This window comes from Callithrix jacchus, chromosome 16, assembly GCF_049354715.1.
Source record: "Callithrix jacchus isolate 240 chromosome 16, calJac240_pri, whole genome shotgun sequence".
In the NCBI taxonomy this organism is placed as follows: Eukaryota; Metazoa; Chordata; class Mammalia; order Primates; family Cebidae; genus Callithrix; species Callithrix jacchus.
Genome location: NC_133517.1, coordinates 86,797,818 through 86,815,810, shown reverse-complemented (window position 1 = coordinate 86,815,810; position 17,993 = coordinate 86,797,818). Strand labels below are relative to the sequence as shown.

General features: G+C 34.6%; 1 long non-coding RNA gene across 1 annotated transcript in view; it reads left to right on the top strand.

Moving 5' to 3' along the window:
• Nucleotides 1-17,993, top strand: part of LOC144579670 (uncharacterized) — a 393,106-nt gene that overhangs the window by 219,897 nt on the left and 155,216 nt on the right. The window lies entirely within an intron of this gene.

Here is a 17,993-nt window from a genome sequence, read left to right as displayed (position 1 = left end):
GACCTTCAATTTTTAAAAGCTACATGCTGGATGATAAAGCTAAATGAATCCAACCTGGGAGGCATGATTCTGGTGATTATATCCCTTGGTGTTCTTGTAAATATTGAATAAATTACTGTCAGGAAAAGGTTAGACGGGCCTAGTATGAAGCATTTACCAATTTCTGTGGTGTAAATATCATACCATGGCTGATTTCAAGACACTGGTATAATTTTACTGTATGTAGATTTTGGAAGAGAGATACATAATTAATTCTACTTGCATACAAGTGTTGATGGTTCACTTTTTGATACTTGGTGAACATGTAACAATTACTATACCAGATTCTAATTGTACTAACACACTTTTAGTTGCAAGTAGCATAAACACAACACAACTTAAATTAGTTTAACTTAATTCTTAAGCTAATTATGGGTTCTTCATATAATTGGGAAGGTTTGGATGATAAGGCTGATTCTGACAAGGTAAGACTAAGGGATTCAAGTGATTCGGCTTCCATTACCTACATAAGCTAATACACTTATGTGATTCCCACCCTAAACACTTCAAAAGGAGCCATCTACATTAAGGGAAAAAAAAGCTTACGGTTTAGTAATAGAGGCAGTGTATTAGGGTTCTCTAGAGGGACAGAAGTAATAGGATAAATATGTATATACATAAAGGGAAGTTTATTAAGTAGTATTAACTCACATGATCACAAGGTCCCACAATAGGCCATCTGCAAACTGAGGAGCAAGGAAGCCAATTTTAGTCCCAAAGCTGAAGAACTTGGAGTTCAATGTTTGAGGGCAGAAGCATCCAGCACAGGAGAAAGATGTAGGCGGGGAGGCTAAGCCAGTGTAGCCTTGTCATGTTTTACTGCCTGCATAGAAGCTTAGAAAAGCTAATATACCTGAAACATAAGACTTGTTTCCAAGTCTTTGCTATCCTGGTTGTGCTGGCAGCTGACGAGATGGTGCCAACCAGGATTAAGTGTGTGTCTGCCTTTCTCAGCCCACTGAATCAAATGTTAAACTCCTTTGGCAAAACCCACAAAGACACACCCAGGATCAATGCTTTGCATCCTTCAATCTAATCAAGTTGACACTCGGTATTAACCATCACAGGCAAGTACATACATCAATACACTGAAGTAGAAAAGTATAATTTCAAGGAAAGAAGAAAAGTGAGTTAACCAGCATTGTATTGTTGGCTTTTTTTTTCTTATATACATGCTGATATTTTTTAAAAGTAAATGATAAATTCCTTGAGACAGTGATGCATTTTAAGTTTTTTTCTCTTTGTGACTATAGACATTTGGATAAAAATTGAAAACCCCATTTTCTTGTTATTTGCTACTATAAGTAAGATGTACCATGGTTTCAATAATGTCCAATTATCAAAAACTATATTGTTGTCCTTTTGAAGTATATTTTAGGATTTGAAGAGCCTGTTCCTTTGTCTGGAATCCCTATTTTTAACAGTAATCCATTGTTTTAGGAAAAAATGTTACTTCTGGAAAAAATGTATCTCTTTTTCTTTGGATATTTCTCTTGGAGGCTAGAGTTTCCTTTGCTTATAAGAGCTGGATTCATTTTTGGTTTTGTCTTTCTTTCCCCCCAAACTGGTTACAGTTTTTGCTTTAAGTTGCACAAGATGACTTATTTCCGATATGGTTAAAAGCTCAATGATTTTAGTGTGCTGTTATTTTGAAACATCTAAAAGGTATATAAAACCAATTTTTGTGGGTTTTTATTTGCAATTTTTTTGTAATTTTATTTTACTCTGTCTCAGTGATATTCAGTTCACTCTGTTGTACAGAATGAAGTTGTTAAAAATAAAGCATGAATTTGGACTCAATGATAAACTTTTCAGCTTTCACCTTGTAGGAAATTCTAATGCTAATATGTTCAGTTTGGGAGAAGAAAAAAATATTCTCAGATTTCATGAGGTTACATTGAGACATAATGACACTACAATCTAATTTTCCAAATAGATGCAAAGTTCACCTTGAGGCTACTTTGCACTGTTGTGTAATAAAATAAAAATAACTCATTTTGGATCAAAGTCATTTTTCACCTTTGTGAGTGCTTAAACATTTGTTTATGTGTAGCTGTTCTGAATCTCTAATTGTAAATAGTATCAGATACCTTCAGCTCCTGCAGTTTAACACTTAAAGTGAATTTCAGTGATTCTCAAACCCTTGGATATGCAGAAATTATATTTCAGTGACAAATGAAATGTCAAAAATATCTAATAAATAAAACTAAATCTCATAAAAAGAGAAATAAATAAAACTCTCTTCCTTAAAACTTTATTTGAATAGCCTGATATAGAAATTGAATTTTGGTTGGCACACTATAGTTTAATTTTTAAAAGAGTAAAAAATGTTCAGATGTCTACAGAATTTAGGGGACAATTCTCCATGAATATCTCACATTGCTACATATCTGCCCTTTGATCCTTGCTATCTTTTCTAAAATGTTTGTATAGCAAACCATCTAGGAAGATAAAGTTAGGATCTCCTTCTGGAACAATGCACAAATATGATTACTATCTAGTAAAATAAAGGCAATGCCTTCCTCCAGAACAAACATCAAACATGCTCAGGACTCTTTATCAAGTATTCAAGTCCTAAGGTCAGAGTTTTGCTCCTAAACTCAACATACTGCCTGTTAGTTGTCATCTGACTTACTTCATATAGCTATTTGGGAATTATGGTTTAGGGAAACAGCACAGGAATGTCGTCACTGGAGATACTGGTACTGCTGTGTGTAATAATTCATACTTCACAAATGCAGGAGTCTCATGTCTTGTGTCAGCATCCATAAAACTTTATCACTTGTTGGCTTACAAGAAGGATAAAATCTCAGATCATTTATAGTTCTTGACAATAGATTAATTACTACTTAATGTAGTTTACAACTGAACCCTTCTATAACTGTTATGGTAGTCACTAATACTAAATAATGTTGTTTATGTGGTATATTTACATAAGTATGTGCTTAGAAATGTAACTATGATTGTTTGATACTGATATATGAGGACCGATGGGTTGCACATACATTCTTTTTAGATTTGTTCTGCAGTGATTTTTTTTAGATTTTTAGAAGTATAAATGGGGCCTGATTTTATTCTATACATTTACTGGTACTTGTGAGCTTCAACAAAAATTCTATTTGAATTTTTAAAAATACACTTTTTAAAGAGCAGCTTTAGGTTTATGCAAAAATAAATAGAAATGACAGAGATTTCCCATATACGCTGCTTCTCCACACAGGCACAGTCTTCTTCATTATTAACATCCTGCAGCAGATTAGTATATTTGTCACAATGAATGACCCTACATTGACACATCAATATCATTCAAAGTTAGTAGTTTCCATTAAGGATCATTCTTATTTTACTTTAAGTTCTGGGGTCCATGTCCAGATCTTGCAGGATTGTTACATAGGTATACACATGCCATGGTGGTTTGCTGCCTCCATTACCCCATCACCTACATTAGGTATTTTCCCCTAATGTTATTCCTCCCTAATCTCCCCACTCCCTGCAATCCCTCCCCTAGCCCTCCACCCCTCAACAGACCCCAGCATATGATGTTCCCCTCCCTGTCTCTATGTGTTCTCATTGTTCAACACCCACACACATGCAGTATTTGGTTTTCTGTTCTTGTGTCAGTTTGCTGAGAATGATGGTTTCCAGATTTATCCTTGTCCCTGTAAAAGACACGAACTCATCCTTTTTATGGCTGCATAGTATTCCATGGCATATGTGTGCCACATTTTCTTTATACAGTCTATCTTTGATGGGCATTTGGGTTGTTTCCAAGTCTTTGCTATTGTAAACAGTGCCTCAATGAACATATGTGTGCATGTGTCTTTATATTAGAATGATTTAAAATCCTTTGGGTATACACCCAGTAATGAGATTGCTGGGTCAAATGGTTTTTATATTTTTAGATCCTTGAGGAATTGTCACACTGTCTTCCACAATGGTTGAACTAATTTACGTTCCAACCAACAGTGTAAAAGTATTCCTTTTTTCTCCACATCCTCTCCAGCATCTGTTGTCTCCAGATTTTTTAATGATCACCATTCTAAATGGCATGAGATGGTATCTCAGTGTGGTTTTGATTTGCACTTCTCTAATGACCAGTGATGATGAGCATTTTTTTTTTCATTCATGAACCATACTGATACTTAGGATGAGCATTTTTTCATGTTTGTTGGCCACAAAAATGTCTGCTTTTGAAAGTGTCTGTTCATATCTTTTGCCCACTTTTTGATGTTTGTTGTTGTATATTTGTTTTAATTCTTTGTAGATTCTGGATATTAGCCCTTTGTCAAATAGGTAGCTTGCAAGACTTTTTTACCATTCTGTTGGTTGCCAATTCACTCTAATGATTGTTTCTTTTGCTGTGCTGAAACTCTTAAGTTTAATAAGATCCCATTTGTCTATTTTGACTTTTGTTGCCATTGCTTTTGGTGTTTTAGTCAGGAAGTTCTTGCCTATGCCTATGTCCTGAATGGTATTACCTAGGTTTTCTTCTAGGGTTTTTATGGTGTTCGGTCTTATGTTTAAATCTTTAATCCATCTGAAGTTAATTTTTGTATAAGGTTTAAAGAAGAGGTTCATTTTCAGCATTCTGCACATGGTTAGCCAGTTTTCCCAGCACCATTTATTAAATAGGGAATTATTTCCCCATTGCTTGTTTTTGTCAGGTTTGTCAAATCAGATGGTTGTAGGTGTGTGGCATTACTTCCAAGGCATCTGTTCTGTTCCATTGGTCTTGTTTTTTTATGAGGTGTAAAGAAGGGGTCCAGTTTCAGCATTCTGCACATGGCTAGCAAGTTTTCCCAACACCATTTATTAAACAAGGAATCCTTTCCCCATTGCTTGTTTTTGTCAGGTTTGTCAAATCAGATGGTTGTAGGTGTGTGGTGTTACTTCTGAGTCCTCTGTTCTATTCTATTGGTCTATATCTCTGTGTTGGTACCAGTACCATGCTATTTTGATTATTGAAGCCTTGTAATATATTTTGAAGTCAGGTAGCATGATGCCTCCAGCTTTGTCTTTTTGCTTAGTAATGTATTGGCTATGCAGGCTCTTTTTTTTGGTTCCATATTAAGTTTAAGGTGGTCTTTTCCAGTTCTGTGAAGAAGGTCAATGGTAGCTTGATGGGGATAGCATTGAATCTATAAATTACTTTGAGCAGTATGCTCATTTTCATGATATTGTTTCTTCCTAACAATGAGCATGGTATGTTTTTCCATCTGTCTGTATCTTCTCTTATTTCCCTGAGCAGTGGTTTGTAGTTCTCCTTGAAGAGGTCCTTTATGTCCTGCTCCTGAATGACTACTGAATAAATAATGAAATGAAGGCAGAAATAAAGATGTTCTTCAAAACCAATGAGAATGAAGACACAATGTACCAGAATATCTAGGACATATTTAAAGCAGTTTCTAAAGGGAAATTTATAGCACTCAATGGCCATATGAGAAGTGAGAAAAGATCTAAAATCTACACCCTATAGTCAAAATTTAAAAAGCTAGAGAAGCAAGCTCAAACAAATTCAAAATCTAGCAGAAGACAAGAAATAACTAAGATCAGAGCAGAAGTGAAGTAGAGTCATAAAAATCCCTTCAAATAATGAATAAATCCAGAAGCTAGTTTTTTGAAAAGATCAACAAAATAGACCACTAGCCACATTAATAGAAAAGAGAGAAGAATAGATGCAATAAAAAACATGATAAAGGGGATATCACCACTGATTCCACAGAAATACAAACTGTGATCACAGATTACTACAAACAACATATGCACATAAACCAGTAAATCTAGAAGAAATGGATAAATTTCGGGACACTTGCACCCTCCTAAGATTAAATCAGAAAGAAGTCGAAACCCCTAAATAGACCAATAAAAAGGTCTGAAGTTGAGGCAGCAATTAATAGCCTACCAAACAAAAAGAGTCCATGTTCAGATGGGTTCACAGCCTAATTCTACCAGACGTACAAAGAGAAGCTGGTATCATTCCTTCTGAAACTATTTCAAACAATACAAAAAAAGGGAATTCCCCCAACTCATTTGATGAGACCAACATCATCCTTATATGAAAACCTGACAGAGAAACACTCAAAAGGAAAATTTCAGGCCAATATCCATGATGAACATTGATACAAAAAATCTTCCATAAAATACTGGCAAACTAAATGCAACAGCACATCAAAACGTATATCCATCATGATCAAGTAGGCTTCATCCCAGGGATGCAAGGCTGGCTCAATATCTGAAAATCTATAAACGTAATCCACCACATAAACAGAATCAAAGACAAAAACCATGATTATCTCTATAGATGTGGAGAAGGCCTTCAAAAAAATTCAACAGCCCTTTATGCTAAAAGCTCCTAATAAACCAGGTATCGATGGAATGTATCTCTAAATAATAAAAGCTATTTAAGACAAACCAATAGCCAATAGCATACTAAATGGACAAAAGCTGGAAGCATTTTCTTTCAAAACTGGCACTAGACAAGGATGCCATCTCTCGCCACTCCTGTTCAACACAGTATGCTCTGGAAGTTCAAGCCAGAGCCATCAGCTAACCAAAAGAAGGAAAGGGTATTCAGTTAGGAAAGGAGGAAGTCAAATTGTCTCTATTTGCAGACGACATGATTGTATATTTAGAAGACCCCATCATCTCAGCCCAAAATCTCCTTAAGATGATAAGCAACTTTAGCAAAGTCTCAGGATACAAAATCAGTGTGTAAAAATCACAAGCATTCCTTTACACCAATAACAGAAAAACAGAGCCAAATCATGAGTGGAATCCCATTCACAATTGCTACAAAGAGAGTAAAATACCTAGGAATACAACTAACAAAGGGTTTTGGATATTCTAATAGATAAGAAGTGTCTCACTGTTATTCTAATTTGTAGTTCTCTGGTTTCCTAATGCCATATGATATGGAACATCTTTTTATATGCTTGTTTCCAAGTATATATCTTTTTTGCTGAGGTATCTGTTCAGATTTTTTGCCCATTTTTTAATTAGGTCATTTGCTTCTTATCTCAGTCTATGGCTTTTCTGCTCATTATTATGGTGGATGTTTTTAATGTAAGGAATTTACATTTGAGTATGCATACTATTAACCTGACTCAAGAAAAGGAAAATAGCTTGGACTTACTTCTTATTAAAATGGCATTTAATTAGACATGCTAGCTCTGTTGATCTGTTTTTTTTCTAAGTATTCTTTTAATTTTGTTAGAAAATGTTCCATACATTATAGATCTATCATAGAATAATGTATTCTCACATGGATTCTAGATTTTTGGATCTGTTCCTGTTCTTTAAAGCTAAAAAAATACATTAAAATCAATCTGCACTAAAGAAAATTACAATGAGACACTTTGTTGGAAAACATTTCAATTTTATTATGTCAAGAAATACTATGTAGACAAAAAAAAAAATCTGTGAACTCGATTAATCTCTTTAGCCAAATAGATTACAGCTTCGGTTAAACAAATATTTTCCCATTAATATAATATATACTATAATAAAGGTATATACAAACTGTGGTGGTAGCATTGGAAAATTTACATTGAAAGGATAATCTTTGAGATAAGACTGGAAGGATGTATAGGTTCAGTTCTTTGCATCACTGAAGGAAGACAAAGGGAACAACACTTGTAAAGGCATGGAGGCTGGAAAGAACAAGCCATGTTTGGAAATATATTTATGGTTCAGGAAGGCCCTTGAATGCCATGCTTAAGGTATACTCTTCTCACGAGAAAGTATACTCATGAGAAGACATGAACGCGTTTTGAGTAGAGGAATGTATGATCTGCTTTGTGTTTTAGAAATCTGGTTGCTGTGTTGAAGACTGGAAAGAGGGACAATTGGAAGCAGTTTCCTCCGAAGGAACAGGGAAATGGGAACCTGAGTTCAGGTAGATAGATTATTCTTGGAGACTAGGAGCAGCTCACATATTTGATATATAAAATAACGTCTCGATATGGAAGGATTTTGCTTTGTCTCTATTGATTAATATAAAACTATGTTTATGGTTTTTTCTTGAGAATTAATTAAATGAGTTCTCAGGGTTTCAAATTAAAAGTTTGTTAAAAGTAAAATTAAAAATATAGTTCTTTTAAGAACATATTTTTGAAGTATGTGCAGACATGCTGTTTCTTTTAAGGAATGACCTTCTATTACTTGAAAACAACACTTTTCTTTTAGAATAGGAATGAGAGAAAGCTAATATGTCACCATGCTTAAAAATTACTATCTATCCATCGTTTGTCTGTGTATATGAATGACCTGGTTAGAAGATTTATACATATGTCTGAAGCCCAAAACAATTGTTTGCATTACTCTGTTTTCCCACTTGCAAATGACAAAAGTCAGTCTAAATTACCTTAAACAAATAAAGAGGATTACTTGGTTTATATAACCTAAAAGCCCAGGAGTAGAAAAAGTATGTCAATTTGAATACTTTTGGGTATTTCAAGGAGAAAACCCAACTTAAGATATTTCAAGAAGCTTATTAGTTTATTAGATCATTTAATTAAAAAATCCATTAGTAGGGAGGAACAGATTTGTTGGGGTTCTGGCTTCCTTTCTGTGTGATTTTCTCTGTACGATTCCCATATGTCAGATTTATCCTGAAGTTGAGGCTCATAGTGGTGGCCAAATGCCTGAAGCAAATCCAAGCCTCACACTGATATGCTGAATGTCTAAGAAGAAGAAATAACTTCTTTTCATACAACCTTTATCCAAATTCCTAAAATCTAATATTTTGGGATCAAGTTATGACATTTTTCTAATTCTGAGTCAATCACTGTGAACAAAAAGATGCTATCTATTGATTAATTTAATTCTGGGCCAAATATCCATCTCTGAGCCAGTCATTGTGGCTTATGAAATATAATTAAACTTGGTGGCATGGGACAATCACAGCCCATTTTTCAAAATTCGTTTATAGTCGGTTCCACAAAAATGACATGGTTTGAATACAACGAAAGCAAGCTGAAATAGTGGGAAATGGTCTAGCAATGTCTAGAACACTGCATCAGGTGTGCTGGACCCAGATCATTGGGAATCTTTCACTCTGTATCTTAGATTTCTTTCATATTTGCTGCATACAAAGTACTCAAAAGGTTACAAGATGGATACTAGGATTTCCATGCTTAAAAATATAGTTTACTGACTTAAAATTCTGAGAATAAAAATTCATTTTTCTCAGCAGTTCAAATTACCAGAGTGAATCTTTATTAGAAATAGGTCACACATTCGTATTTGAAAGCAATTCTTTTGCCAGAGGTAGGAATAATAATATTGATTTGCCCTGGCCCATATGACATTCTTGGAGGTAGAGTTTAATGTTAGCTGTATTCAAACTACAAGGACTTTGAATGAAGGTCAGGTAGATATACAGATAAAAATAGGTGATGCTTATTAATAAAGGGAAATGATTGATAGACAAAATAACAATATCTGTCTAATACAAATAGTTAATTGTTTCATGTCAATAAAATCCAAATAAAACATGTTTTCCTGAATTAATTGAAGTTTATTTACTATTTGCAACAAAATAAAAGTTACTCAGTTGGGCCATTATAACAAAATGGTGTAAACTGGTTAGCTTATAAACAACAGAAACTTATTTCTCTCAGTTCTGGTGGCTGGGATGTCCACGATCAAGGCACTAGTAGATTCAATTCCTGGTAAGAGCTCTCTTTCTGGTTCACAGACAGCACCTTTTTTTTTTCTTTCTGAGACTGGGTCTCACACTCTATCTCCTAGGCTGGAGTGAAGTGGTACCATCTTACTTCACTGCAACCTTCACCTCCTTAGCTCAAACAATCCTCCCTACTCAGCCTCCAAGCTGGGACCACAGATGCATGCTGCCATACTTGGCTAAGGTTTTGTATTTTTGATAGAAACAAGGTTTCACCATGTTGCCCAGGCTAGTCTCGAAATTCTGAGCTCAAGCTAGTCACCTGTCCAGCCTCCCAAAGTTCTGTGATTATAGATGTGAACCACCATGCCCAGCCAACAGCACCTTCTTCCTGTGTCCTCATATGATAGAAAGAACCAGTTAGCTCTCTGGGGTCTCTTTTATAAGAGCTCTAGCCTCATGATCTTATCACTTCCCAAAGGCCCCACTTTCAAATACTACCACCTTGGGGATTCAGATTTTAGCATATGAATTTTGAGGAACACAAACATTCAGACTAGAGGACTAATTATTTAAATACAACCAAATATTTATCCTGCACGCTTACATCAAATCATTTCATTTTATTAACAGGATATTATTTTTAAAAATGAATTAAATTTTATATTATTGTATTTTCCATGCAATTTAATGCCATTGACTTTGAAATAATTTATCAAATGTTCTTTGAGACTTATAAAGAGGAACAAAAATACCACAAGACACTTAATCTCAGCTTTGGTCTGAGCATTCTTATTCACTTGACTGCAAGAGACATTGAACATTTTCTTGTACTTGAAAATAGACTTCAGCATTATTTTCACTTCCATTAAACAATCCAAAACTTACGTGATATTATACAGCATTATGTAGTGTTAGTGACCATGTCGGGAACAAGGTTGATGAATTAAGAAAAATGGGCTAATATCAGAGGGGAAAATATATTTTTAAAGTATTCTTAATTCAAAATGTATTAATATGTTAAATGCTCCATGAAGTTTGGTAAGCAGACTTGCTTGGCATACAATCTTCTCACAAGTCAATTTCTAGTGTAGTTTTGCATTTAACCTTTAATAATGGCACCACTAACATATAATGACTATTAAAGTTCTTTTATTGTCAAATCCTTATTTTTTAAGTCAAATGCAAGAAATATTGTGTATTTAAACATAGCTCTTAAGTTTAACCTATTATTGGTCTGACTTAATTATATGAGTCTAATTTTAGAAAATTGACTGCCTTAAAGAATAAGGTACCTTAACAATGGCTGCCATGATTCTTATTACTCCTGGCTTTACATTATATCTAGACTGAATCAAAGCATCAGCTCCAAAACCTAAGTTAAGGAATCCATCTTTTCCAATGTGATTTTTTTCCACTACCATATTTTGGAATGCAGCGATAGGGCACTATATAGTTGAAGTTGCTTAAATAAGTGTTTTCCCAGAGATCTCTCTTCATTTTATTTGCCCCTTTATTTGTAGCCCTTCTGATAACAGAATTATGCTTAATTTAAGTCACTTAACCATGTTTATTGAATGTCTCTAAGCTGTATAACTAAAAGAAATTAAATATTTTTTGTTTTGAAGAGCTGTCAGAAAAAAAGTGTGTGTGTGTGTGTGTGTTGAATAAAGGTATATGTGCAATCAAATATAAGATGAATATGCTATTGTCATTTTTATTTATATTAATATTTCATGTTATATTTTGAGTGAAAATATAAATGAAAGTTATGGAAATTACTAAAACAATACCTAGTAGCAGGTGATTATGAGAAGAGTACAAAAAAATTTTTTAAAAATTTATGGAAAGTACATGTAGCTGAAATTGTAAACACTGAAATAAATTTCTACATTTGTAAAATTTGCTCTAGGCCATATGCAACCAATATTTTTGGAACCTAGTACAAGGCAATGACTGAAAATGAAAATTCCCGAAGAAATTATACTGAGTTTTGAATCTTTTTAATGGGCTCAATTGAAGGGATTGGATTACTGCATAGCAGGGCATTTTCTAAAAGTGAATGTAACCAATTTGCAGTTTCCTAAATATTCTAAAGGGAGAAATAATGTTGCCCTTTAGTCGTTAATGTAATCCTTTAAAATTTAGAGGTATTTGGTTTTCTAAGAAATCACTAAATATTTCAGCAGTAATATAAAATTTTGCCTCTGGGTGGCTCTTAACAGTTTTTTATATGACATGATTGGTGATTGGTTTAGAAAATACATTAAAAATTACAAGAACATTGTGAACATTTTCCAACCCAGTTGGCTTTCAGGATATATTCCAAATGAAGCTTATTTCAAAATACTTTGAGGAATAAAAAAAAATCACAAAGTCAGAACCTGTTTAGTAAAGTCTTACTGGTAGTTAAGACTTCATGTTGTGTTTTGTTCTTTTTAGCTCTAACTCAGTGACTGTGCTAAAGGAGAAAAAAAAAACTATTTTGTTAGGACAGTGAATTGCAATTATTTTTTTACTACTTGCTAAATTTGTTTAACGAAGTTCTTGCATGTTTTAACTCTGCTGCAAACAGGAATGCACCTCCACAATTTGTCTCTTTACATATATTTTTCATGTGCACATGAAAAATTTGAGCAATATATTGTATGAATATTTGATATTATACAAAATGACACCTAACCTTTGGAACAGACCTGCAGGAGGATTCATTTTTCACTTGAGTTCCCAGCACTTTATTCCTAGAGTTTTCGAATCACTTGCCCATCTCTCCTTCCTCAAATATATCTTTGAGACTGAAATTGAATAGACTTTTTAAAAATTTCAACTTTTATTATAGATTCAGGGTTAAGTGCAAATGTTTGTTAGTATACTGTGTGATGAGATTTAGACTACAGATGGTCCCATCACACAGGTAGTGAGCATAGCACCCAATAGATGCATTTTCAGTCCTATTACTTCTTCCCCTCTCCCTGCTTTTGGAGTACCCACTGTATATTGTTTCCATCTTTGCGTCATGTGTACCTGATGTTTAGCTCACTCGAATAAGTGAGAACATGTGGAATTTGGTTTACCGTTCCTGCATTAATTTGCTTAGAATAATTTGCCTGCATCTACACACTTGACTGTGAAGTACATGTTTCAGTTCTCCTTTATGGCTGCATAGTAGCCCTTGGCTATATGTGCTATATATACTTTTTAAATCCAGTCCACCATGTATGGTACCTTGGTTGATTCCATGTCTGCTATTATTAATAGTGTTGTGATTAACATATGTGTGCTTGTGTTCATCTTTTCAGTAGAATGATTATTTTTCCTTTAGGTATATACTCACTAATGCCATTACTGAGTTGAATGGTAGCCTTGAAGTTCGTTGAGAAATCTCCCTACTAATTTTCATAAAGGCTGAACTAATTTACATTCCCACCAAGAATGTATGAGCATTTCCTTTACTCAAAGCCTCAGAAGCATCTATTATTTTCAACTTTTTTGTAATAGCCTTTCTGACTGATGTGAGATTGAGAGAGGAGGCAGTTAGAGGCTGGGTAGGTAGATAGAGAGGGTTTTGGGAGTAGAAAAAATACTCACATGACCACACCTGCACTGCCCCTGTATCTAATGGGAAGAAATGTAGGTAAGAACGTTTTGTTATGCCAGGGTATTGCTCAGAAGGAACTGTCCCAACTTAGGTGCAGGGGGAATAAATCAACCTAAATGTCCTTAACTTGATCCAACTCAATATAATGTCATTAATGTGACATTAATGTGATTTTAGTGCCCTCCTTTCCCCGTCCCCCCACCCCCTGCCACCATAGGTTTCATTCAGGCACTCATGGGTGATAACTAAGATGGAGTCTCTCTGGCCAACCCCAGGCATGTGCACATACAACACCATTAGGAGAGAATTTACCCCTCCCATTTTGGGCAGAACCCACAGAAGACTTCCATGCTCTTGAACATAAAATACCCAGAATTCAGACCTCAGTACTGCTTCTGGCACCTTACTCTCAGGTCTTCTTTCTTTGTTGAGTGCTTTCCTTTTGCTTAATAAGTGCTACTCTACTCACTCTCCAGTGTTCATGTGCCTTATTCTTCTTGGTTTTAGGATAAGAACTAGTACCTAGCTGAATCAGGGATGAAGCAGAGTGCACCAAGATGTCTTCTCTTTGTGGTTTTGATTTCATTTATCTGATGATTAGTTATACTGAGCATTTTTTATGTTTGTTGACTGCTTGTATGTCTTCTTTTGAGAAGTGTCTGATTTCAGTCCATTTTTAAATGTGGTTATGATTTTTTTTTTTGCTCATTAAATTCTTTAAGTTCCTTATAGACTCTGACTATTAGATCTTTGTGAGGGGCATGGTTTGTAAATATTTTCTCCCATTCTGTAGATTGCTTGTTTAAACTGTTGATAGTTTCTTTTGCTGTACAGAAAGAAGCTCTGTAGTTTAATTAGGTCCCACTTGGCAATTTTTGTTTTTGTTAAAATTGTTTTGGAGGTTTTTAGTCATATTTTTTCCTAAGACCAATGTCGAGAATGGTGTTTTCTAAATTTTCTTCTAGGATTCTTATATTTTTAGGTTTAACATTTAAAATTTTAATCTATCTGGATTTAATTTTTTAGACGATGAAAGGTAGGGGTCTACTTTTACTCTTCTGCATCTGACTAGCCAGTTATCCCAGCACCATTTATTAAATAGGAAGATATTTTTCCATTGCTTATTTTTCTTGACTTTATTAAAGATTAGATGGTTGTAGCTGTGCATTTTTATTTCTAGGTTCTCTATTGTGTTGAATTAGTCTGTGCATCTGTTTTTGTATTAGTACCATGCTCTTTTTGGATACTGTATTTTTTTTTTTTTTTTTTTGAGACAAAGTTTCACACTTGTTACCCAGGCTGGAGTGCAATGGCATGATCTTGGCTCACTGCAACCTCCACCTCCTGGGTTCAGGCAATTCTCCTGCCTCAGCCTCCTGAGTAGCTGGGATTACAGGCATACACCACCATGCCCTGCTAATTTTTTTATACTTTTAGTAGAGACGGGGCTTCACCATGTTGACCAGGATGGTCTCGATCTCTTGATCTCGTGATCCACCTGCCTCAGCCTCCCAAAGTGCTGGGATTACTGGCTTGAGCCACTGCGCCCAGCCAGATACTGTATTTTTACAGTATAGTTTGAAGTCAGATAATGTGGTGCCTCCAGTTTTGTTCTTTTTGCAGATAATTGTTTTGGGTATTTAGACTCTTTTTCTTACATATGAATTTTAGGATTCTTTTTCTAATCTTTGAAAAGTGACATTGGAAGTTTGATAGAAAAACATTAAATCAGTAGATTACTTTGATAAATATGGCCATTTTTACAATATTGATTCTTCCAATCTATAAGTACAGAATGTTTTTCCACTTGTTTTTGTCATCTATGATTTCTTTTATTGTGCTTTATAGTCCTCCTTTTAGAGATATTTCACCTTCTTGGTTAGATATATTCCTAGGTACTTTACTATTTTATGGCTATTATAAATGAATTGTCATTGGCTGTTACAAGTGGATTATGCTCTCAACTTGAACATTCTTGATGTACAGAAAGTCTATTGATTTTTATACATTGATTTTTGTGTCCTGAAACTTTACTGAAGTTGTTTAAAAGCCTTTTGACAGAGACTTTAGGGATTTCTAAGTATAGAATCATATCTTCAATGAAAATACATACTATCACTTCTTTTCCTATTCAAATATCTTTTAATTCTTTTTCTTACCTGATTGCTCTCACTAGCACTTCCAGTAGTATGTTGAATAGGAATGATGAGAGTGGACATCCTAGTCTAATTCCACCTCTCAAGAGAAATGCTTTCAGCTTTTCCCTATTTATAATGATATTAGCTCTGGGTTTGTCATAGATGGTTCATTATTCTGAGGTATGTTCCTTCAATGCCTAGTTTGCTGAGGATGTTAATCACAAGGGATGTTGTATTTTATTGAAATCATTTTTGCTTCTATTGAGACAATCTTATAGTTTTTGTTTTAAGTTCTGTTTATATAGTGAACTATATGTATTGATTTGCATATGTTTAATCAAACTTGCATCCCAGGAATAATGCCTAGTTGGTTATGGTGAATAAAATTTTTTGGCCAGGAGCAGTGGCTCCTGCCTGTAATCCCAGCACTTTGGGAGGCTGAGTGGAGCAGAGATCACCTGAGGTTGGTAATTCATGACCAGCCTGACCAACATGGAAAAACCCCATCTCTACTAATAATACAAAATTAGCCAGCCATGATGGCAGGTGCCTATAATCCCAGCTACTCAGGAGGCTGGGGCAGGGGAATCGCTTAAACTTGGGAGGCAGGGGTTGTGGTGAGTACTTTAGCCTGGGCAATAAGAATACAACTCCATCTCAAAAAAAAAATATTGATGTGCTGCTGGACTCAATTTGCTAATATTTTCTTGAAAATGTTTACATCTATATTCATCAGGGATGTTGACCTGTAGTTTTCTTTTTTTGTTATTGTGTCTTTATAGAACCCACAGAAGACTTCCATGCTCTTGAAACATAAAAGACTCAGAACTCTGCCCCATTTTTGGAACCTTGCTTTGAGGTCACCTCTTTGCTGAAAGCTTTACTTTTGCTTAATAATTGCTACTCTCACATTTTGCTATCAGGGTGATGTTAGTTTCATAGAATAAATTTAAAAGGAGTACTCTGCCTCAATTTTTTGAAATACTTTCAGAAGTATTGGTACCACTTCCTCTTTGTAACTTTGGCAGAGTGTGGCAATGAATCCCTCTGGACTCAGGCCATTTTTTGGTTGCTCATTTTTTTTCCTTATTCAGTTTTGATACCTACTGCACAGAACACTTAAGTACAGAGCACACAGACCCTATAAAGCAACTACTCATACCAGCCAGTTAACAACTTCACAACAGGATCAAAACAACACATATCAATACTAGCCTTTAATGTAGATGTTCTATATGCCCCATTTAAAAGGCATGGAGTAGAGTAGTGGATGAAAAAACAACATCTGTCCACCTGACGTCTTCAAGATATTCATCTCACATGTAATGACACACATAGACTCAAAGTAAAGGGATCAAGAAAGATCTACCACAGGAACAGAAATCAAAAGACCATAGAGTTCACTATTCTAATACAAGATAAAACAGACTTTAAATGAACAACAGTAAAAAAGGACAAAGAAGGGTATTACATAATGATAAATGATTCAATTCAACAGGAAGACTTACCTATCCTAAATATATATGCACCGAATGTGGAGAGCCCAGATACATGAAGCAAATGCTGTTAGGCTTACAAAACGACTTAGGTGACTGCACACAATAATAGTTGTGAATTTCAACATCCCACTGAGAGTATTAGAGAGAACACTGAGGCAAAACACTTACAAGGATATTCTGGATTAAATTAGACATTTGACCAATTTCACGTAATAGATATCTACAGAACACTCTGCCTATCAACCACAGAATGTACATTCTTCTGTGTGCACAGGACTTACTCTAAGATTGATCACATTCTTGGCCATAAAGATAGTCTCAATAATTTAAAAAAGTTGAAATCTCAAAAACCATATTCTCACACCATATTGGAATAAAAATAGAAATCAACACCCAGAAGATCTCTTAAAACCATACAACTACATGGAAATTAAAACAACTTGTTTCTAAATATCTTTTGGATAAACAAAGTAATTAGGCAGAAATTCAAAAAATTACTTGAAACAAATGAAAACAGAGACACAACATACCAAAATCTCTGGGATGCAGTAAAACAGTATTAAAAGAATGTTGACAGCAATAAATACCTAAATCAAGAAGTTAGAAAGATCTCAAATCAATGATCTAACACCACATCTAGACAAACTAGAAAAAAAGAACAAATTAACCCCAAATGTAGAAAAAGAAAATGAATAACTAAAATGAGATCCCAATTGAACAATACTGAGATATACAAATCCATACAAAGGATCAACAAAACCAAAACTTGAGTTTTTAAAATGATAAACAGGAAAAGACTTACTACATTTTAGTAATCTAGTTTACTTTAGATGAAATGAAGTAAAGGAGGTGATGTGATTATAGGGAAAAGACACTTGCACACACGTTTATAGCAGCACAATTTGCAATTGCAAAAACATGGAACCAACCCAAATTCCTATCAATCAATTGGTGGATAAAGAAACTATGAGATACCTATATCTCTATATGTGATGTATATACATATACATAGATACACACACACACACACACACATATATATGATGGGATATATAGATACACACACACACACTGAGATCCCATGATATATATGT